General features: G+C 44.0%; 1 protein-coding gene across 5 annotated transcripts in view; it reads left to right on the top strand.

The window, feature by feature from the left end:
• Positions 1-23,783, top strand: part of LOC309615675 (uncharacterized protein) — a gene marked incomplete at its 5' end in the record, with an annotated part of 60,796 nt that overhangs the window by 4,508 nt on the left and 32,505 nt on the right. For 3 of the 5 annotated variants that reach the window (XR_014236956.1, XM_082365739.1, XM_082365738.1), the window contains one exon: positions 8,258-14,786. The exons of 1 other annotated variant lie outside the window; for it this stretch is intronic. Of the gene's footprint in view, positions 1-8,257; positions 14,787-23,783 lie in introns of those variants that run through there. One more of the 5 variants, XR_014236957.1, reaches the window with a different exon arrangement.

The following is a 23,783-nucleotide window of genomic DNA, read 5'->3' on the forward strand; positions in this document are numbered from 1 at the left end:
GATATTCAGCCGGTGTACCTGGTACATCTGTACACATTATTCAGATGTGGATCCCTTCCTTACCAGTTAGTAAATAGCTTCCCCGAGCACGTGTCCCCAGACACAGACACCTTCCCCCTAGATTCCTCACGCTTCTGTTGTGGACCAGGGTTCTTGGCCTCCTTAATCAATAGAAATTGATCAGAGGCCAGACAAGAATTTCAGGCAAGGCTCTACTGGGGCCCCTGCTGCAGCAGGGGGGAGCGAGAACAAATAACAAGTTCCCTTGCTTGCTCGCTCCCCCCCCCACCGAGCGGGGAGAGGTGAGCTTGTTCCTTATATGGGGTGAGGGTAGGGGTGTGTCCAGGGGTTGGCCGGAGGGGTGACTTAGGTGGTGTTGTGTGCAGGGGGCATGCGCAGTACCCTGCTTTTGCTTCAGGATCTTCAAAAGTGGCAGCTGGGTTTTTTTGGTCTCTTTGAATCTTTTGTCCAGAATTTGCCCCAACTGCGCTTGCATGCAGTTATTTTTAGTCCCATATAGTTTCTTTGAATTGTGTTGCTTGAAGAGAGGTGTGTCCAGGTACAAGCACTGCAGCACTGCAGTAAAGGGTCCCAGGTCCCAGCCTGTCTCACCTCCTCAGGAGCCAGCAACTACAAGGTCAGTGCCCCTCATGGCAACAGACCTCAGCTATCCTATTGCAGGGTTAAGACCCATGTCAGTTCTGATTGGTCAGTGCCCTGCCACTCTGTTTGTTGACTGCTTTTATATCATTCCTGGTACCTACTGAGTTGTAAGCCCTCAGGACTGTTAGCCGTTGTTATTAGCATAACTATTTCTATTATTCAGATTTTATGCTTTAAGCACAGTCTTAGCCTGTCAATAGCCTATGGCTATTAAAGGAATGTGTGTGCCTTAAAGGAACTTTTTTCAACTGTGGAAAAACACTATACACAAGAGTGGAAGCTTTTTACGCCAGCTTGTAGTCTGGGCTCGCAATGCACACTGCAAAGATTTAACTGCAGGATGATGAAAGCAAGGCACTCAGCTGATGGAATCATGTTACATAATTTGCTTAACCCTTCCTGTAGCATTCAAGACCTATTGGGCAATCACTGGAGATGAGACTCTTGTACCTCCACTGACATAAGTGAACAGCGCCCTCTTTAATTTGGATGCCTGTTCTTAGAGGTTGCCATCACCAAGAAAGAATAAAGAATAAAGTCAGAGCTGTGACTTCCAAGAAACAAAATGAAAAGGGAGAGGTGACCATTTCCGGGGCAATTTGATTATCTGAACTAGAGTATCTAAGAGTATAATGGTCTGGACCATGCTTTTCCCCTAAGGACAGCTGGTTTAGCGCATGTGTTTGAGTCTGTCTGACTGCCTGAACTGTCCCTTTCACACTGCCTGTGCTGACTTCAGGAAGGAGGAAGGGAAGGTGACAAAGGACAATACTGTCAGCGGGACAATGGGAGACCTTTACACGACGACCCATGCCAGCATGGTGGTAGTCGAAGTGCCCTCTTCATTCCTAAACATCAGTGAGGGGAGACTCTTTTTGGTTAGAATAGCAGAAAATAACCCACCATGTAAGTCAAGCCAATTGAATCAACTCTTGGTCCAAGGAGAGCAGCTCTAGAAAGAGGAGGACCCCAGAGTAACTCACCCAGACAGCCCCGTTTAAGGCTGGAGTGGTTTGATAAATGGAATATTGCCTGCCATATCAGTAAACAAAAGATGTCACAGTCATCAGCGATTGCAGCCACAGCCTATGTTAAGCTGGTGAGCCCTGAGGGAACCCAGGAAGGAAAGAATACCTGCCATCTAGCAGCCATCAGACTGCCACCACTCCCCACGGTGAGCCCTGAGGAAACTCAGGATGTGAAAATACAGGATACTGGCCCCAGATAGCTGAGGTGCATATCTAAGGAATAATTTCAGTGACCCCAGACTCTTGCATCTTCCCATACGTAGAAAAGTGCTACATTCCTTGAGATTTCTAGTTTTCTTTAATTAACGGTAATCTTTTGTTCCTACTACCTGCCCTTTGTTGCAAAACTCCTGTGTATCCTAGCTCCCCCCTTCGCCTCCTGGGAGCAGTTCTCTAAGGGTTACTTGAGATGCTGCCTCCCTGGCTTGAAGTCCTAAAAATTCCCACCAAATAAAACATAACTCTCAACTTTTAGGTTGTGAGTAATTTTTCGGTTGACAGTTATTTGGCACATTCTTATGTTTCCCAGACAGCCAGTGCAAGGTCAGTGGTATCTTCGCATCATACACGCCATCATTTGTGTGGCTCCTTCAGACAAAGCAGATTACCCTCCATCGGTCCCTGCTCTCCAACCTGCTCACAGAGACCCGTCAAGGGACGCGGCAGTACAAAGGTCTTTGCAGGAACACCATCTCTTTTTGAAGAGCCCAGCACCGTTTCGGGGGTGGGGTGGGAGGAATATAGGTAGTAATTATTTTTTTCTGTTAGGTCTGCATATAGAGAAAAACAGAGAGACACACAGAGGCGCAGAGTCAGGAGATATAGGATGTCACCACATACCGCGTTCTCCCGAGGTCCCCCCACCTTTGTCTCAGGCCCTGTGTGCTCTTCTGGTCCAGCTCTCACCCCCGCCCCCGGTTTCCCTAGGGCTGCGCTGTATTCTCTCCTTCACTCTCTCTCACGACCCTCCCTCAGGCCATCGTCTGGGTATTTTTTTCCCTAGCTTCAAGGCTGGAGCTGACACACAATCCTGAATTGGAAGACTGTCTTCCAGGATAGGAGGGGAAACCCTCCTACATCCTGACTTACTGTTTGTCCGCCTGATTTTTTGTTTTGCTTCCTTTTTCTCATCTGCAAACATCATCTATCCTTTTCTAATACTGTATGTCTGTTGAATCGGTTTCTGTCGAAAAGGACTTTGTCCTAACATAATCCTAAACCTTGGGATAGAGTTGATAAATGCACTGTCTGAGATATAGTCATAGCTTTCTTTGGAGATAGCCGTGCCAGTTGTGTGTGTGTGTGTGTGTGTGCACGCTCATGTGACTTCCCAAAGGTGACCAAGAAGACCTAAAGCCCAAAGCTCCTATGGCATGTTATCCAGTTACCTGACTGTTAAAGGTAAGTGCCAGCCCATTGGTGGATGTCCTCTCACCAAAACCACGTGACAGAGGCTATATGTAGGCTACTAATCCCATTAGGGGGCTAATCTTTGCTCTACTCTCACATTATTAAGAATACATTTTGATATCTGATTGGAATAGTCACTCAATTATTCTTCTTCTAAATTTTATTTGATATCTTTATCCACTAGTTCTTCCAAATATACTTGAAAATAATTTCCCCCCCTCTTCCCAGAGTATTCGCTGATTTTGATTTTAAAGGGAAAACCCCCGAACCTTTACAATGGAGGGTCCTGGTGGTCACCGTCTTATCCATCTAACGAACTATAGGACTACCTGAACCTATATGCCTCCGCGTGTGATGCCATATGGAACACATAATGTGTCCTAGGTAGCGCTCTTGTTAAAAATCTTGACTCTGAACCGAATCAAGCCTTTTTAGGAGATACAGAGACTAGAAGAGCAAGGTAAAGTACACCATGAAGGGATAATCAGGCCCATCCAGGCCAAAAGGATTGGCCTGATGTTTTCAAAAGATCAAAATCATTTTCAAATTCCCTCGAAATTATTTTCAAAAAAACCAAAGACATGAAAAATAAAGCGGAGGGACTGTTTCCTACAATAAAAGAGCCTCAAGAGACAGAATAACAAAATGTGACCCCTGATTAGATTATGATTTGAAGGAAAAAAGCAGTAATGACAATCTCAGGACAATCACAAAGTTTAAATATAGATGGGTATGAAGACATAATTGTCACTATTCTTGACACGATCAAGTTATTGTGATCATATAGGAAATTTTATTTTGAGGAGATGCATATCAAAGTATTTAGGGTGAACTTGGTTTCATAGATTTAACAATACAAAAACACAGTATAAATAATTATTTATATATAGTATGTGTATATAAATATATTTATAGTGTATATATATGTATATATACATACAAACATAAAAGTATACTTGAATAGGTAAGTATTAATAATTATTGAATCTAAGTGGTGGGTATATTAGTGTTCTTAATACTATTTTTTCCAATTTTTTATGGTTATTTTTAAAGTTTGCATAATAAAAAAATGAGGGGAAAAAATAAAATCATTTTGTGAAATTTCCAAACTATTTCTGACATTTTGATTTGAACTGCATTAAAACAGTAAGTTAATTGGAGAACAATTAGCATGCTTATAAAAATTTAGTGTTCCTCTCCAGGAACATGCTGTTTCTCATTTACTCAAGTCTTCTTTTATCTCTCAATACATTGCTTTTAGTTTTTTTAATAGAGATCATCAGATTCATAAGTCTGATAGTCATTTACTTTGCAAACATGAACTGCAGTTTTTGTTTAATCATTTAGGTTGCACTTCAAAAGCTGGAGCTAAAGGGGAACTCAAAGGTCTAGCTTGTGACTAAATACTGCCCTTTATACTGTGTATAATATCTCACAACTCCCTTATATGTTTGATGGGATGTGGAAAAGAATGGAAGAGAAAAAGGGTCCCCACGTTCTGAGTGCCTTTAGTCTTCTGAGAATGTTTTCTTAGGAACTTGGTAGGTTCCAGCATTGTTTTGTTTGTTTGTTTTGTCGATGGTTGTTCAGCAGTTAGTTGTGATTTTGGTGTTTCTGTAATAAGAGGTGAGCTCACGTCCTTCTACTCTGCCATCTTATCTCCTCTCCGCCTTAGGAACTTGGTATCAAGTTATTACAGTAACCTACTTAGCTCTGCCAGTTCTCCCAGGTCCTTGGTGTATGTTTGGGGTTTGAAAGGAGCTGATCATACCTGTTAGCTAGTCTCTCCTCCAGATTCTGAACCGATTCAAAAAAGAAACAAGAAGCCAAACTTCGTTGTAATACATGAGCTCTATTGCAAGTACAGCTGGTGCCTAGAGACCGTGGCTTGTCCCAAGCCTGAACTAGAGCTTCCTATTATTCTCCCTGACCAATGTTGACAGACACAGGCTGAATGGTGGGGAGCAGGGTGGGAAACCTCTCTGCTGAGCTGACTGAGGGAGAGGAGGAGGTGGGAAGGAGACCTTGTCTGTTTGCTGGCAGGTAAGAGGCAGCATGGTGAGTCCTCTTCTCACCATTCCTGTGGCCTCTCTGCCATGGTCAGGAGCCAGCAAGAGGGAACGTTTCCTCTCAGCTCCTCTCCAAGAGGACTGAAGGGCTGGGCAAGTTCCTGAGCATCTCCTGGAGCATCCAGGAGTTTGCACTTTATAGCCAAGGTAGAGGGAATGCGCTGGACAAGAATGAAAAGAAATCCCACTCTATTGTGAATTAGGTTTCATTCATTCATTTCTTTCCTTCTGGGCTGATTGGTCCCATGGCCGATGAACTGTGGGCTCCATGAGAAGAAGCTTCTAATGGGGAAAAACCCTTGGATGAACCATGAATGAAAACTTTGTGTGGAACGGAAATGAAACCAAGCCAATTTTTAATGTACCTGACATCATCAGAAGACTAATTATCTACATCGTAGCCCCTGTGTTATAAAAGGCAGCCTCTAAAGTTAACACAGAGATATAACATAAGGCTGCAGAAAAGCCTGGAAGTGAGGCTCAGTCTTTCCTCAATCTCACCGAAATGTTATATGGCTGTTTCAGCTAAAATGTAATTAAATGATAATCATTGTGATGAAAGCCAGGCATGTAAAATGAATATCAAATGGACAGGATTGTGAACTTAAAATAGCATAAGAAAATCCAAACCGTTCTTTATCTTGAAAAATTCTCTCTCCCCCCTCTTTTTTTGGTCCTATTTCTATTTCAGGAAGAGGAGAGATGCGTATAGGGGAATAGCTCTTATAACAGAGGGAATGGTTTGACCCAGCAGATTTAATTTAGTCTCGGGAACAACACAACTGTGAAAATAGAGTTCTAGGTTCTTAAACTCCTGCAAAACCTTGGATGAAATGAATCAACAAATGATTCATTAAACAGCTCCATTTTTTCAAGAGTCTGGAAGAATAAAAATTGTGAAGTTGAATCACTTAGGGACTTTCATAAGTTCACCAAAGGAAGACTTAGGCACATTCATAACATTTGATAAATGCAATTTAACAAAGTGTTGTGGTGGTTAATTTTACATGTCAACTTGATGGGGCCAAAGGGTGCCTGGACATTTGGTCAAACATTATTCTGGGTGCATCTGTGAGGATGTTTCTGGTGAGATTAACATCTGAATTGGTGGACTGAGTAAAACAGATTGCCCTCCCTGAAGTGTGTGGGCCCCATCCAATCAGCTGAAGGCCTGAAGAGGACCAAAAGCCCTACCTTCCTGTGAGTAAGAGAGAATTCTTCCTGCCGGACAACTTTGAGCTGGGACATTGATTTTTTTCCCTGCTTTCAGACTCAAAGTGAAACATTGGCTCTTTCTGGGTCGTAAGCTTCCTGGCCTTCAGACTAGAACTACCCCATCAGTGCCGCTGTGTCTCCAGCTTGCCAACTGCAGATCTTGGGACTTGTCAGCCTCCATAATCACATGAGTCAATTCCTTATAATAAGTCTCTCTTCTCTATCATTTTCTCTTTCTCTCTTCTCTATCATTCTATCACTCTCGCTTTCTCTCTCCCCCTCTAGATTTATCTATCATCTATCTATCTACTGAGAGAGAGCTAGATCTCTCTATATATTCTATTGGTTCTGTTTCTCTGGAGAACCCTGACTAATACAGGTTTACATTGATATTTGTGTCTGTTAGGACTCTGTTGATGGCAAGTGGCAGAAAACTGTACCTAAACTGCCTTCCATAAATGGAAACTCTGGAGGTAGACGGCTTGGTTTTAAGCCTGGCTTTATACTATGGATCAAATGATGACACCAGAGTCAATTTTCCTGATCTCTCCATTTATCAGTTCTTCTTTCTTTGAGTGGACTCCATTCTCATACAGACTTTACTGGTCACAAGACGGCTCTTCTAGATTCTCCTCTGAGGCAGAGGTGGGGCGGGAAGTAAGATGCCTGTCCTCTGAAGCAAAAGCTTCAAAGGTTTCATTTCATCTCAGTAGTTCTGGTTGGATCACATGCACTTCCCTGTATATGGCCAAGAAAATATGATACTGTCAGGAGAATCATGGCCCTGAGCATCTTGCACATACTTGCTGGGTGTGCATGGCCTGTCCTTCTCCCAAGCAGCTCTGTACCTGGTCACATAGGCAACCAAGTAGGTGAAGGTGCTAGAGTTTGACCACAGCTTTCAGGGTGGGAGCTGGGGAGGGAAGACTGACTCGTTGCTGGTCACAGTGTTCTCTGCTTGCTCACAGTCTACAGGTCCCTCCGCTCTGAATTCCTCTGCTGCAACGCCACCCACTATGTATGCAGGTGTCATCTGGCCCTTATTGTCACCCTGGGGATTGGAGCTTGGGGAACAGTGCAAATTGCTGACACTCCGGCTGCTGCTTTTGCTGTAATACCGTGTGTGTGTGTCTGTGTGTGTGTGAGTTTGTCGAGGAGTCTTATGTTCTCTCCCAGCATCCATAAAATGGTAGCAGACTAACTTGCTTTCTTGCAAGTAGGGTAAGATCTCAGGGACTTCACGTGTCTTGACAGATATACTGATTGACTTCAACCTTCAATCTGCTCTGGTGCATCTGCCCCTGGAACATGTTGACATAGGAGGGGGGGAGCCCTACCAGAGGAAGACTGAGTGCACATACCAGAAGAAGGACAAATGGATTGTGGGTAGGGAAAAAAATTGGGAATTGTGCCAACTTGCCCACGTGTGCACTACCTCCATGCTCCCACCTCTGCTTAAGATGCTGTATTTCCTTTTTTTTCTTTATAAATTTATTTATTTATTTATTTGTCTGTGTTGGGTCTTCATTGCAGTGCGTGGGCTTTCTCTAGTTGCAGCAAACAGGGGCTACTCTTTGTTGCGGTGCGCAGGCTTCTCATTGTGGTGGCTTCTCTCATTGTGGAGCACGGGCTGTAGACGCGTGGGCTTCAGTAGTTGTGGCACACAGGCTCAGTAGTTGTGGCTCGCAGACTCTAGAGTGAGGGCTTAATAGTTGTGGCTCGTGGGCTCTAGAGCACAGGCTCAGTAGTTGTGATGCATGGGCTTAGTTGCTCCATGGCATGTGGGATCTTCCCGGACCAGGGCTCGAACCCATGTCCCCTGCATTGGGAGGTGGATTCTTAACCACTGCGCCACCAGGGATGCCTCCAAATAGTTTTTCTTTGAACTCCCTTTCTAGTTCTTTTTCATATGTATTCATGTTGTTTATAAAATTATAGAAAAATATAACATTAATCATCTTCATGGTACATTTAACCTGTACCACCGTCATTTCCCCATAGTTTTTTGTTGTTTCCATTTTAATTATTGAGAAAAATTTAATGTCAAAATATGAGTAGTTACACAACCTTATTTACCATTCTCTTCTAAATGAGTACTTCCATTATTTTCTGTTTCTCCCTAAAATAACACAAGTAAATAACATTTGTATATCTAGGCTTTCTACACTTTGTTTCACTTGATCCTCCTGGAACTCAGTGAAGATGGCTTTGTTATCTATTTCTTTTTCACAGATGAGGAAAGAGAAACCCTGAGAGATGAAGTAATCCATTCTCCAATACAGAACCTGTTTCACTGGATGATGACTTGGGCCCAGTGCTTCCAGGCTTCTAGATACCATTTGCTTTGCAGATGTTGGTGCTGGCAGATTTTTACTTTTAGAACTTACCTGCCCAATAACTTCTACCGGTGACACAAGTATCCATGTCAATAAGCAGAGGTCTCTGGCTTTATGAAAGGACCTCACAACTCCCTACATTTGAAGACTCTGAGAAGGCTTTTAGGCCCCTAAATATCCCATCCATCAGGCCTGTAATGCCTCTATTAGAAAGGCATTTCTCTGAGTTTGGGTGACCTTTTGGTCTTTAAGAGGCCCTTATTAAAATCTCCAAAACAGTGAGAGGGATGATTTCCTAAACAAGGTTTTGCTAACCCTGTAAGAGATTGTTTTTCAGCCCTGATGTCAGCGGACTATCGCAGACATCTGTTGTTTTCTTTGCTCAGCATCCCACCCCCATTCTCACTTAATGGAATTGCCTCTTCCTCCCAACGACATGGTTATTATGGGAACAGTCGTGTTAGCATAATGTGGTTATTGGTGGTGATGGTTCTAGTGTCAGAATTGAGTTAATCGAATCTTCCTTGAGACTTTGGGATTGAGATGCAGAGAAAAAGAGCTCTCTCTCTCTCTCTCCCCTTCCTCTCTCTCTCCGCTTCCTCTCTCTCTCCCCTTCCTCTCTCTCTCCCCTTCCTCTCTCTCTCTATCTCCCTCTCTCTCTCCTTCCCTCCCTCTCTCTCTCATTAAAAGTTAATTTCACAGTCGTACAGAAAGCAAAAGCAGAAACTCTCTGCCCGGAGGATTTTGAAGACAAAAATTGAGTCCTGTCCTAATGAAATCTATAGAAACACAAATTTTGAGCAGTTTGAATTCCATGGAGGTGTTAAATAAATGTTAGTAATCACTCACACATCATCACCACCTGTGCATATTTAGTTCATCTTTTACTCAATAAACACCAATTGAGAACCTATTGTGCCAGGCCCTGGAGACACAGAAATGAGATCAGCCCCTTCCTCAAGAAGCTCCCGGGCTGATGAGAGAGCTGGACAGGCAAACGAATTATTTCAAAACACGTGACCGGCACACTAAGGACGATAAAGGTGTTAGGTACCGTAACCAAGGAAGGTATGATGGGAGAAGAGGGGTCCAGCATGGGGTCAGGTGGACTTTGGGGAGGCGTTAACCTTTGAGTGATCCCTGCTGGACGAGTGGGGATTTTCCCATGGAAGGTGCTGGGCACGGAGACACTGAGTCTGGGCATGTGCAATGCTCCATGTGGGGAGAGCGGAGTGTGCGAATGAAGGGAGGAGAAAAAGGTATGGTGTTTGGGGAACGACTTACGGTCTGTGGGGTTGAACCTTAGGATGTGGGAGGAACAGGAGTCCTCAGGGGAAGAGGAGAACAGGAGGCCTAAAGTCAGGGAAGGACCATCCTGTGCTGGGCTTCACTCTGGGCAGGTGGATTCCATTCCGTGTTTGAGGACTATTACTTTGAAAGCAGAGGAGTAAGGGGTTAAGCACGTGGGCTCTGGAGGCAACTAGGCTGGGGTTCAGAGTCCCCGCTCCGAGACCCAGTAGCTGTGTGACCTTGAACAAATGGATGATCCACTCTAAGCTGCAGTTTCCTCATTCGCAAACTGGTGCTCTTCATGGAATATACCAAAAGGGCTTCTTGAGAGAATTAAATGAGTCCTGTCTTGAAAGCACTTAGTACAGAGTCTGACACCTGTAGTGATAGCTTAATACAAAGTAGATACTATGAGTAATTTGAGTAGCAGTAGGTTAATGGGTCCAAAAGGGAGTAAAGACATTTAAGGTGTATCTAAGGATCTCAAGGAGGAGAAAGCTACTTCTGGAGAGAAAGCTTAGAAATCTTGTTCACTGGACCACTTCCGGTCGTCATGGCAAATTTCCTGGAAAATGTGTCTCCAGGTAGCCATGCAAGAGAAAAACAATTAGGAAAAACAGTGAAATAATTTTCACTAAACAGTTTATGTAAAGTACAGGATATAAAACCAAAGATGTTTGAAAGTTGCTAAGAGAGCAAATCTTTTTTTTTTTAACATGTTTATTGGGAGAGCAAATCTTAAAAGTTCTCATCACAAGAAAAAAAAGTCTTGTAACTCTCTGTGGGGACAGATGGTCACTAGACCTATTGTGGTGATCATTTTATAATATGTATAAATATCAAATCATCACATTGTACACTTGAAACTAATATCATGTAATATGTCAATTATACCTAAATAAAAAAATAAATTAAATGAACTCAAAGACAGAGTAAGGAATGTTTAACGTGTCTTGCTTACATGGGTTTGGGCTTCATCACGCTAGGGAAAACCAAGATTTGCTTTTTTCTCAACAGAAGAACACACTGGCCTTTGATGCAGATGCATTTAGCCGATTAAATAGTTTGTAAAATGTGTGGGACTTTTCTCCCTTTGTCAGATTGGCGAGCAACAAGAAAAGAAGACTTATGCATTGGAAAATAGTGGGGGGGGGGCTTTTGTTGAGAGATACTTTTTGGAAGCTGAAATATTAAAATCTAGTCACTTCTAAGCAAATATACAGTCTGTGAGATAACAAAACATTCAAGCATATGTTGATTAATTAGATGACAATGGAATATTTGGCCAATGAATCAAAGTTTAGTTCTACATGATGCCAAACATCTGGATATTTAGAAGCAGCTGTTTGGCATCCTGTGGACCAAATAGAAGCATCATTGTACTGCTGTGGCTCTAGATTGCTTTCTGTCTAATCTGCCCCACTGTCCCTAAGATACAGTCCCACAAACACGGTTGATAAACCAGGGCAGATACTAGTTTGGGTCGAGGTCAGGTAGTAAAGTTGATGGAGACAGAATTTCTCATTGGGATTCAGATCTAAGGAGCAGATGTGAGGCAGATTTATTAGAAAGACTGAACCTCCTAAATGCAACAGTTCAGGAAGCCACGGTGCACCAGTACAAGACAGGAAGTTATGTGGAACCCAGGACAAAAGTGATACCTCCTTGTTTCACCTTTTGCTGTCAATAGCATGGAGTAGTGAAAAGAGCATAGGACCAAAATCTAAAGGAACTGGGCTCTGCTCCTGGCTCTGCCGCCCTCTTACACATATGACCATGTGCCCACTCTCTGAAACTCAACTTGCTTTTTTTTTTTTTTAAGTCTTTATTGAATTTGTTACTATATTGCTTCTGTTTTACGTTTTGGTTTTTTGGCCGCGAGACATGTGCGATCTTAGCTCCCTGACCAGGGATCGAACCCACACCCCCTGCATTGGAAGGTGAAATCTTAACCAGTGGACCACCAGGAGAGTCCCCTCTTTTTTTTTTTAATTGGAGTATAGTTGATTTACAATGTTGTGTTAGTTTCAGATGTACAGCAAAGTGAATCAGTTATACGTATATCTACTCTTTTCTTGGATTCTTTTCCCATATAGGTCATTACAGAGTATTGAGAACAGTTCCCTGTGTTATATAGTAGGTCCTTATTAGCTATCTATTTTATGTATAGTAGTGTGTATATATCAATCCCAATCTTCCAGTTTATCCCTCCCCCCACTGCCCTGGTAACCATAAGTTTGTGTTCTACATCTGTGACTCTATATCTGTTTTGTAAATAAGTTCATTTGTACCAATTTTTTTAGACTCCACATAAAAGGGGTATCATATTCGTCTTTCTGTGTCTGACTTACTTCACTCAGTATGACAATCTCTAGGTCCATCCATGTTGCTGCGAATGACATTATTTCATTCCTTTTTATGGCTGTGAAACTCAACTTTCTAACAGGTAAACTAGAGATAGTGATAACTATCTCAAAGAACTGTTGAAAGGTTCAAGTGAAACTACTGACATGCTCCATAAACAGTAAAGTGGTACAAAATGTAAATGATCAGGAACAGTTTTTTTTCATTCCCACTTTTTGATATCATGTAAAACTTACAGTGATTAGCTAAAATGATGGGAGCTACAGGTAAGAATATTTCAGAGAGTTCCTGGTGGGCATGGGGTGTCCGAAAAGGTGCTTGGAGACCCTAATGGAGAAGAGCTTGGGGTTTGGAGAAAAACAGACCTGGGTTTGAGATCCTGCTTCAGTGTGGTTTAGCTGTGTGTCCTTGGGCAAGTTACTTCTCTGCTCTGGTTTCCTGACTTGGGAAGTGGGGCTTATGATAGTAGCTGCCTCAGGGGGCTGTGGGGACTAAAGGAGATAACGCCGCCAGAGCTCCCCACCTGGCTCAAAGCACACGCACAGGAGCTGCTTGCACCAGGAAGTGTCCCATCACTGAATGGGCTCAGGGAGAGGCTGAACCCCAGTCTCTCCAAGGCATCGATGGTGTGTGAAGAGGTTGGGCAAAACGACTTCTAAATTTCCTTCAAATTCAAAACTTCCCTGAGTTTCTGACATCAAAATACTGAATTGGAGGAAAGCAACAAGAAATGAATTTGATCCTTGGAAAAGATGATTTCACTTACGTGCAGAATGAGAAACTATATATGAATAAACATCGAGCACTGCTCTCCAAAGCTCTTTACTGGCACTGAACCCAGCCCATTACTTAGCAAAGCCCAACACAACTCACCAGCTTGTTCACACTGTCCTGTGCTTTCAAGTGTCAGAATTTCAACTTCTCCTGCTCTTGTTGGGTTGGCCCCAGTACAAGATAAGGGACCAGAGGATCTTGTTGGCAAGTGAAAGAGTGAAAACAGTAACAGCAGTTATCAGGGTAACTGTGCCATTCAACCCAACTTAGGTTGTAATTACTGGCTGCACAGATAAAGTTCTTCGGGGCGGAGCTATCGATGTTTCTCGCTTTGCAAACAAAACACTATTCTTCCCGTTAAACTCATCTTTTAGGAGAGAGAAAGGACAGCCCAGCTTTGGACACTGAGCCCTTGTTGAAAAATCTGTGCTGTGGAGAGAAAAATTCTTCTTAGCAAATGTATATTTCTCTTTGTCAGAAGTAGAGTGAACTGTGAGGACCTCAATAAACATAAGCTACATTTAAATATTTTTTTCATATTTTCTTAACTTCTTTCACTCATTTTTTTTTCAGTGCCCACTATGTACTCAGAACACTGCTAAGTCTTCTGCATGTTTTGGTGGGGCTTCTCCACCTGCTGGTCCAGATCCACTTTTCCACCCTGCTCTGGGCGCCCCCCAGGAAGCTGAACTTGTCTGGGTGCATCCCCCAGGCTCCACTGACTTCTGGTGTATAGTTGAGTTTGATCATTGGGAGGCAACAGCAAGCGTCAGAAACATGAGAGGAGAGAGAGATTAGGTTATCTATTTCCAGACTCCCATCTCACATCTGCTCCCTGAGTTTCAGCTACTGAAAATCCAGGACCTGCACTGAGTTGTTGGCAATCTTGGGAGGTCTCACCATCCCCTCTGATTTCTTTTAACCCTGCTTACACCTTTGTAAATAACCCATTAAATAAGTGGCCCTTAGAGTGTGCCATCTGTTTTTGTTTGTTTCTTTTTTGCTCAGATTCTGACTGATATACATGCTTATTTCCAAAGAACTGTAACCAGGAAAGACATAGCTACTTGGAGGCCAAGGGTGTAAAGAGCCAGGGTGGGTCCTACATTCATCAGGAAGCAAAGACCTCCAAGATGTCAGAGATGCCATTTGGAAGCAGCCCAGATCCTTGATCACCCTTGGAGGAAAGCCACCTGCCCCCCTCAGACTGTGACATGAGCAAGAAGTAAAATTTTATCAGGTGAAGCCATTGAAATATTGGGGTTCATTTGTTACTGCAGCAGAACCTATTGTATCCTGACTAATCCTCTTATCTAATTTAACCCTTATGACCACCCTGTGAAGTAGATACTAATATTAATCCTCATCTTATAGCAAAGTGCTTAAGGAACTTGCAATGACACCAGAAGCAGCAGAACTGGTGTTCCAGCCAGATCTTTCTGACCCCAAAGCCTAGTACAGTTTTCCCCTAAACTGTACTCTTTTATGTGGGATAGGGAGACTATCTTTTCTCCATGTGTAGGAAGACGTACTCTCTACCAGTGAATCTTGCAAATGGCATGAGCCCAGGACAGGCCTGCTGGCCACATAGACAGTACATCCAGCAAATATTGAGGGACCTCTCCTGAAGCTGAGAGGTGAGTAGAGATCTCCTTAATACTCTAGCTCACCTTCCCTGGAAAAGAAGGATATAGGATTTTTTTTCCCCCTTGCTCCAGGCCTTTAAATTATTCGTATGGAAGTATCACAGTTTTCCATCCTTCTCTGGAATGAAAACTGTAGCTCTTTCTTTGTTGCCCTTATTGAGTATATTTCTTCAGAGAGACTAGGGACCCATTTATAACTATTTATTTTAAAAATATGATTCTTAATGTGCATAATGCCACTGAATTGTACACTTAAAAATGGTTAAAATGGTAAATTTTATGTTACATATGTTTTACCACAATAGAAAAAATTGTTTTAAAATACGATTCTTCAAATTTTGATTGAAAAAGGTACAGGACTGCATCCTTGCCATGGATGATTTGCTTTTGAAAATGCATGTTCAGTGCCTTTCCAGGGTTTCATTATCAGCTGGAGGAAACAGGCTTTGTCACTTGCAGGAAGAAATCATTGACTCTAGGTCAGATCAGTTCCTTGCATTCAACAATAATGACTGTTTTTTCTGTTACCGAAGGAAATTCAGCCACACAGTGACTTCTGAAATTTTGTGCATAGGAAGGAAAAGCCAAAGGAGGGCTTGGTGGCCCAAGCCGGAAATGTGACCTATTGAGCTTTTCTGAGGCAATGAGGTCAGAGAATCCTTTTTCCCTTTAAGCTGGATGTGCGAAGCCTCAGCAGTTTGCATTCTATGGCTTTGTAGAGGATGAACTCGAAGGCTAACATTCTGATCCAAATGTCCTATGTGTTTCCCAGGATCAGTTTGCCCTGGCTTCTTTTGCTGAGTTTTCAATGCATCTGGAGTAGGTCTTAGTGTGTGGAAACCATTCTCTCCTACTTATGTTTTCTTAGACATGAAGGTGCTCCTTGGAAAAGAAGGCAGGAATTTACTTGGAAAAGCCAGCCCTTTTATTTAGAATAGTGTCTGAACCAATACATACTTGCCCAGGGTCCTTAAAAAGACTTGACTTGTCGGGTGAAGAGGGAGTTTGCGGTCCGATTCTCTGTGTGGTGTCCGAAGCCAAAATAGGCAGAGAAGGGGACTAGCCTGAGGTGGCCACCACCTGTTGTTTGCTTCCTGTTAGACCCGACCTCGACTCTTGGTCGGAGTGTCCAACAGACCATGTCAAGAGTGGCCTTATCCCCACTCTGTCCTTAGGGATGACATGTTTTTGAACGGTCACGCATTTCTACAAAAAGGATGAGAATTCATTTCTACCAAGAGGATGAGAATTCTCAATCCAGTCTGAAGCTTTTATTTTAAGGGCTGACGAGCTGCAGAAATTTTCCACTAACCAGCCCATATCCATTTCCTGCCCTTTTCTGTCCTGCTCTGGTCCTGACGTGCTCTGAAACTACTTAACCTGGAGGCTTGCAGAGACTTGAGTCCCTTTTAATGCTTCAGTAGTGACAGGGTTATGGTTTGTAGCAATGACATTTTACTCTGAAAGAGATTATCTAAGCTTTTGTCACCCAGCGGCCTAAGCATCACTGGGAACTTGTTAGGAAGCTCAGGCTGCACCCAGACCTCCTCAATTAGAGTCTGCATTTCAACAAGATTCCAGGCAATTGGGGTTTTCGAAAAGCACTCTTGTAACCCACAGATGACTGAGGTCACTGGATACTATTCCACGCGCAGAGCCTAGATGCAAAAGGATTGTTAGGACAGAGGGTCTCTCGAGCCCGCGGCTCTCCCCTTCCCGACACACCCTGGCCACGTGCGCAGCTCGGCGCTCTGCGTCCCCTCCGCTGCGCACCCGCTGGCCAGTGGGGAACCCGTGAGCCTGGGCTCCCTGCGGGCCAAGGCGCTGCTCACTGAGAACGTGGCGTCGCTCGGAGGCTGGACGGCCCGGGACCACACCCAGATGAATGAGCTGCAGCGGCGGCACCTCGGGGGCCCCGGGCCTGGTCGCGCTCGGCTTCCCGAGCAAGCAGTTTAGGCAACAGGTGCGCAGGGCGGAGCCGGGGTGGGAGCGCGACCCGGGTCAGGAGCGCCGGCGGGCCCCGCGGCTGCGCGCGCCCTGGGCGTGGAGAGGCGGACCTCCGGCTCGCTTCCCGCCGGCGCTCGTCCCGCCTGGCGTTCAAATTCACCCAGGGGTTTTGCAAGAAAGGCAACAGTCCAGTGACTCATGGGCAAACTCCATGTCTGCGGTCAGAAGGCTTCCCCTCCCGTCACGGTCCCGGGTCCCAGCTGCTCTTCTCTCCCGCAGGAAAATGCCAAGAATGAGGAGATCCTGAAGGGCCTCAGGTACGTCCGACCAGACGGCGGGTTCGAGCCCGGGCTCAGGCTCCGGGCCAAGGGCGAGGGGAACGGCGCGCAGGCGCACCCGATCTTCGCCTCCACGAGGCGCTGCGCACGGCCAGTGTCGACGCCCCTGCCCTCGTGACCGACCCCGAGCTCCTCGCCTGGTCTCCGGCGTGTGGCAGCGACGTCCCCTGAAACTTCCAGAAGCTCCTGGTGGGCCTGGACGGTGTGCCGTGCACACGTACAGCCGCCGCTTTCTGACCCTCGACCTCGAGCCTGCCGTCGAGGCCCTGCTGCCCCAGGGGCCCCGCTGTCCCCAGGGCGCCCCTCCTACCCCTGCTGCTTGTCAGTCACAGCGCTGCCCTCTGGGGATTTGATCCGTGAAGGTGTTTCCTCTAAACCTGCGTGGAGGAACGCCTGATGTCCGGGAAAATCCCCCGAGATGGGCGCTGGTCCATCCCAGCCTCCCCTTTCCCAGACCACAGCCCCTCACTAATAAAGTGCTGAGTGTCAGGGGGGAAAAAAAAAAAAAGACAGGACAGAGGGTCAACTGTGAAGTATTTCAGTGATAGGCTGGTGAAAGCAGAGGAAAATTGGGTTAGCTCCCCTTTGATCACTACTTCCTCTCAGGCATCTCATGAAATCCTGTTCTATTTTCCCTCTTCAGCCCAACTCTAGAGAATCTGGTAGTCATTCATCCTATAATAAATGGATGGGAGGATACTGTTTCATTCCATCAAAGCCAAACATTCATTAAGTGTCTCTTACGCACCAAAAAGTGCTTTTCAGGAAGAAATGGTGAACTAGAGTGGAAAAAGAGAAGGCTGGTGGGAGAAACTGAGAAATAATTAGGAGATAAATTAGCCAGAATTTAGTAACTGGTGTTGTGGTTCTGGGGTGGGAGGGTGGGTTTGATGGAGAGCGTGGAGATGAGGTGATTTCTCAATTATTAGCCCGTGTGGCTGGGATCGAGGTGGTGCCAATACCCTGAGACAGAGGAGACAGCTGGAGAAGGAGCACGTTTAGGGAAGAAGAGGATGCGTTTCGCATTGCCCAGACTGAGCCAGACATCTCATGGGCATTTGGATATATGTGTCTGGAGGAAATTGAATTTTGAAAAAGAAGAACTAACCAGGAAACATATGATTGACCTGGAGCTACAGAGTGGGGATAAGTGGCTTATTCCTCTAAATTTGAGAATAAAATAAAGGACAGCGCCCTCCTGACAACCTGTAAGCTTGAGTGGTGTCAGGTCCACTCTGCACTGTTTTTCCTCCTGGGAGCAGGGCCGGGCACTCGACTTCTTCTCATCTCGCTAGAGCACATCCTCCCTCCACACCGGCCCCCGAGGCTCCTTACCCCACGCCAGGATGAGGAGGAGGATGTGGCAGCCCCGGTCCCCATTCTTTGTAGTTCCTGGACATGGCACGTAAGCCTTCGGTTTGTGGTTTTTCACACCAATCCCTATAGGAAACAAGAGGAGGAGAAAGATGGGAGCAAGAATAAAAGTGGTCTCCTGTGTAGTATTTCTACTTGGAGTAAATAGATTTTTGGAACCATTCAGCTTGGTACTTTTCCTGGACATCAAAGGTGCCCCTGGGGAATTAAATGGGAAAGGAAACTTAGGTTGACTGACTTGACTGAGAGTAAAAACAAAGGGAGTTCTAATAATGAAAATGATGGAATGCATTTTCTTTCCAGATTAATAGGTTGCTCTCTGGGTTTTTTTGTTTCTTTTTTTCTTTTAGCTTTGTTTTGTTTTCTTTATTCTTTTTTTTTTATTAATTTATTAATTAATTTATTTTTGGCTGCATTGGGTCTTCGTTGCTGCACATGGGCTTTCTCTAGTTGTGGCGAGTGGGGGACACTCTGTTGCAGTGAGCAGGCTTCTCATTGTAGTGGCTTCTCTTGTTGCGGAGCATGGGCTCTAGGCACGCGGGCTTCAGTAGCTGTGGCACACAGGCTCAGTAATTGTGGCTCACGGGCTCTAGAGCGCTGGCTTTCTCTAGTTGTGGCGAGCAGGGGACACTCTTCTTTGCGGTGAGCAGGCTTCTCATTGTAGTGGCTTCTCTTGTTGCGGAGCATGGGCTCTAGGCACGCGGGCTTCAGTAGTTGTGGCACACAGGCTCAGTAATTGTGGCTCATGGGCTCTAGAGCGCTGGCTCAGTAGTTGTGGCGCAAGGGCTTAGCTGCTTCGTGGCATGTGGGATCTTCCCGGACCAGGGCTCGAACCCATGTCTCCTGCATTGGCCGGCGGATTCTTAACCACTGCGCCACCAGGGAAGTCCCTTTTTTATTCTTATTTGCCCTTCTCTTGGGACCAAATCTTGACTCTTGTACAAAATCTCATGCACGCAGATCGCTGTCTGTGAGGTCCTCGTTGCTCCAGAGAATGAAATCAGAGCCTCCAACTATAGGTATTAACACAAGGCTACGGAACTCAGATAAATGAATTTCAAATGCTGCCCTGTGCGTGATGAATAACAATTCCTTGTACTAAACAGGATATAGGATTTATGTGACATTTCGTGCTGAGAAATAGTGTCACTAACCAGGCAAATGGCTTGTGGTTTCTCCACTTTTCTCTCAAATGATAACAATATTCATTTTTTCCTCTTTTTTGACAAGGAAAGAAAAAAAACTGGACCATCAGCCCTTTAGCCTTCCTTCGAAGATTTTGTGCAGCATGAAGTAATGCTGGCATTTTTTAAGTGAAATTAAGTAATAAAAAGACTAATCTGAATAGTTCCTCTCACTTGGCCATCCTTCACCCGCAGTTACTTGAAGGAGCTCAGGTGAAAGTCATTTCTCCTGATTTACCAGAATAGTTGTTGTAAGGTGATCATAGTTTCTTGGAAAGGCTTCTGGGAAAATCCTTTGGATTTTTTCAAATCTGAGATAAACATCACCCTTTATATTTGGTTGCTAGAGATAACTGGTGGACTTTTGCCTAACAGCAAAAATAATCAGTGCAATTTCTTTACACACATTCACTCAATAACATTCCTTGACATCTACGGTGAACACAGATTATGCTTGGTGTGAAGAGATTCCTGCTCTGCGGAAATACATGTTCTTGGCAGGAGACAGATATGTAGTGATGAAAACAATGTGAGAGTGATGTGATAGAGTGATGTAGAAAGGGCCAAGGGAGTGTGGAATAGAGACGTTCTAATTTTGTGGAAAGGAGAGAGGATGAATCGGGAAGCGTCATAGTAGAGGTAACATTAAAGCAGGGTCTTGAAGAATCAGCAAGAGAAGGGCAGGTAGCATGGGCAAAGGGAGCAGAGTGAGAAGGCCATGGGTTTAAGGTATATGTGTGTTTAGGATATGAGGTGTATGGGAGGGAAGGAAAAGGAGGGCAAGGACCTGATTGTGACTGTCAGGTGGGCTAGGTCAGGAAGTTTAGATGTTATCCTACAGGTAGTGATGCGCTGCTGTGAGGGTTTTAATCAGGTAACTGCTGCTTTCTTTTATTTTCAGAAAAACACCCAGATGCTCTATTTTCACACTCTGGCACTCTGGCGCTACAGAAATAAACAGAGTAGGATTACACAATTTATAAAATGTTGCTTACTCTTGGGATGAGAAGTTCTGGTCCTATCTAGTTCCAGGTCTCCCTTTCTGCTTACGTATGCAAAGCACACCCACATGCTTGCACGTGGATGTACCTATGTGAGCAGGGGTGGGGATGGGGGATGAGGATGATACCCCTGGACACTACCAGCCAAGAGCACATGCCTAGACATCTAACTTCCTCAGTGTCTACCCGCCCTTCTCAACTGGCGTTCCTCCATAACATTAATCCTTAATGCCTTAAGGCATCTGATATATTTTTGATAGATCAACTTCTCTCTTATGTATCTAGAATGGAACTAGCTATGGACTTGGGAGAACTGAGAAAACAGTCACTCAAATCACTTTCTGTAGGGCTTAGTACTTCATCCCTTCCAGTTAAGAAAACCTGGAGAGGGACTTCTCTGGCGGTCCAGTGGTTGACTCCGTGCTTCCACTGCAGGGGGTCTGGGTTCGATCCCTGGTCGGGGAACTAAGATCCCTCTTGCTGCGTGGCATGGCCAAAAAAAAAAAACAACAGAAGACTGGAGACAGAAAAGTTAAGATGGTACCGCAGTGGTCCAGGAGTTGGATGTATTGTCTTTGCATGGTTCCCAACAGAAAGATGGGGCCCCGTAACACAGTAACAATGTCTGTGCTCTGCAACTATGTTCCCAGCCATAACGGACTGCTTTAAGGGAAGACATCTCACCCAAATGCACCAATCAGATTCTCTCACCTGAGAATTTGAAACTTGGAAAAGGGACACAAAAATTAGTATCCTTTGAGCTGATTCAGTATGGCAGAACTCAGGAACAGTGCTGTTGAGATTCCTGGTGCTGTCTTGCTTTCTGCCTTCTGGAGGCTTGATAATTTCTTTCTAAATTTCAATTTTAATATATTTATTTCATCACAAACATTAAAATGAAAAAAATAAATTACAAAGTAAATCCTCCCCCTGAGGCAGGAGATAGATGGGCCCCAGGCTGAACAGTTTCTCCCCTGTGGACAAATACTCCAAAATGGCAGGAGAGAGGAGCTGAGCCCTGCCCAGATGAGAGATAAAAGACCACACATTCCTCCTTCTCAAAGTCAAGGAGACCTCCCTGACTACACATGCGCAGAAAGGCTCCTCGGAGGTCAAAAGGGAGGGGGTGTCACTTCATAGTAAGTGATGTCAACCTACCCATAGGCCTCTTTGCTAGAATCCATCTTGGCTAAGAGGTACGCGCCCACACATGGGAGGACCCTGAGAGACACCAGATACAGACTCAGAACCAGGCAAAGCAAGATGATTGGCCAAAGGAAAACCGGAAGAAATGCCCTGTAAAAGTGATTCAAACTACCACAAGGGCGTGACTCTCTCTGAGCCCGCCCATGTGTCTATCCACACGTACTCGTTTCCCTCCTAATAAACACTTTACTTGCTTCACTACTTTCTGTCTCTATGTGGAAATTCATTTCTACAGAGCTGATGGGCCAGGGCCTTTTCGCTGACCACTGGTCTACTGGCTAGGATTCAGTGCTCTCACTGCCATGGCCCAACTTCCATCTCTGGCCAGGAATCAAAATCCTGCTTCAAGCTGCTGTAGGCTGAGACCTCCCAAGATCACCCCCATATATACATTCTGTCCATTATTTATAAAATTAGACTTTATAAAAACATATAGAAGTATATACATATATGGGGGCCATATACTGTTTTCTAATCTGGGTCAGAGCTTTTTGGTTTTGTTTTGTTTTTATTTTAGTCAAAAAATATATTGTGGTTGTCTTTCCATGTCAATTGATACAGAACTTCTTAATGCTTTTTAATGGTTTTATAACATTCCACTACATAGAGCATAATTTATTGATTGTTAATTTCTTCCTGGGCTTCAATTAGAAGCATTCCTAAAATCTTAATACTGAGTAAACAGTAAAACAGTAAAAGGCCTATGTAAACCTATGAAGCATAAAGATGAAGAGTCAGAAATAAGCCCCATCTTTTTTTAAAAAATATATTTATTTATTTATTTGGCTGCACTGGGTCTTAGTTGCAGCACACGGGCTCTTTAGTTGTGGCATGCGGACTCTTAGTTGCAGCATTCCCTGACCAGGGATCAAACCCAGGCCCCCTGCATTGGGAGCACAGAGTCTTAACCACTGGACCACCAGGGAAGTCCCGAACCCTCATCTTTATGATCAATTGATCTTCAACAATGACGCCAAGACAATTCCATGGGGAAAAGAATAGTCTTTTCAATAGTTGGTTCTGTGATAACTGGATATCTACATGCAAAAGAATGAAATTGCATGCCTCCCTCCCACCATACAAAAAAATTAACTCATTGATCAAAGGCCTATATATAAGTATTAAAACTATAAAACTCTTAGAAGAAAACTTGGGTGTAAATATTCACGGTCTTGAATTAGGCAATAGTTTTCTTAAACATGACATCAAAAGCACAAGCAAGAAAAGAAAAAAATAGATAAATTGCACATCATCAAAATTAAAAACTTTTGTGCTTCAAAAGGCACCAAAAAAGTGAAAAGACAACCTACAGAATGAAAATTTTTTGCAAATCATATATCTACTAAGGTACTTGTATCTAGAATATATTAAAAACTCTTACAACCTAATAATAAAGACAACACAATTAAAAATGGGCAAAGGATTTGAGTAGACATTCCCCATTTGTACAAGATGATGTATAAATAGCCAATAAGCATATAAAAAGATGCTCAACATCACTAATCCTCAGGGAAATACAAATCAAATCAACAATGAGATCCACTTCATACCCACCAGGATGATAAAATCAAAAAGACAACTAATAACAAATGTTGGCTAGGATGTAGAAAAATTGGAACTCTCAAACGTTGTTTATGGTAAGAACATACAATGATGCAGCCACTTTGGAGAATGGTCTGACAGCTCCTCAAAAGGTTAAACAAAGAGCTACCACATGACCCTGCAATTCTCCTTCTAGACATATACCCAGGAGAAATGAAAAAGTATGCCCATACAGAAAATTGTACATGAATGTTCATAACAGAATTATTCATAATGGCCAAAAAGTCAAAACAACTAAAATGTCCATCAACTGAAAAATGGACAAATAAAATGTGGTATATCTATACAATGCAGAATTACTTGAAAACAAAAAATTTAAATACTAGTACATGCTAC

This window comes from Balaenoptera borealis (assembly GCF_965194805.1).
Source record: "Balaenoptera borealis genome assembly, chromosome: 18".
NCBI classification, from domain to species: domain Eukaryota; kingdom Metazoa; phylum Chordata; class Mammalia; order Artiodactyla; family Balaenopteridae; genus Balaenoptera; species Balaenoptera borealis.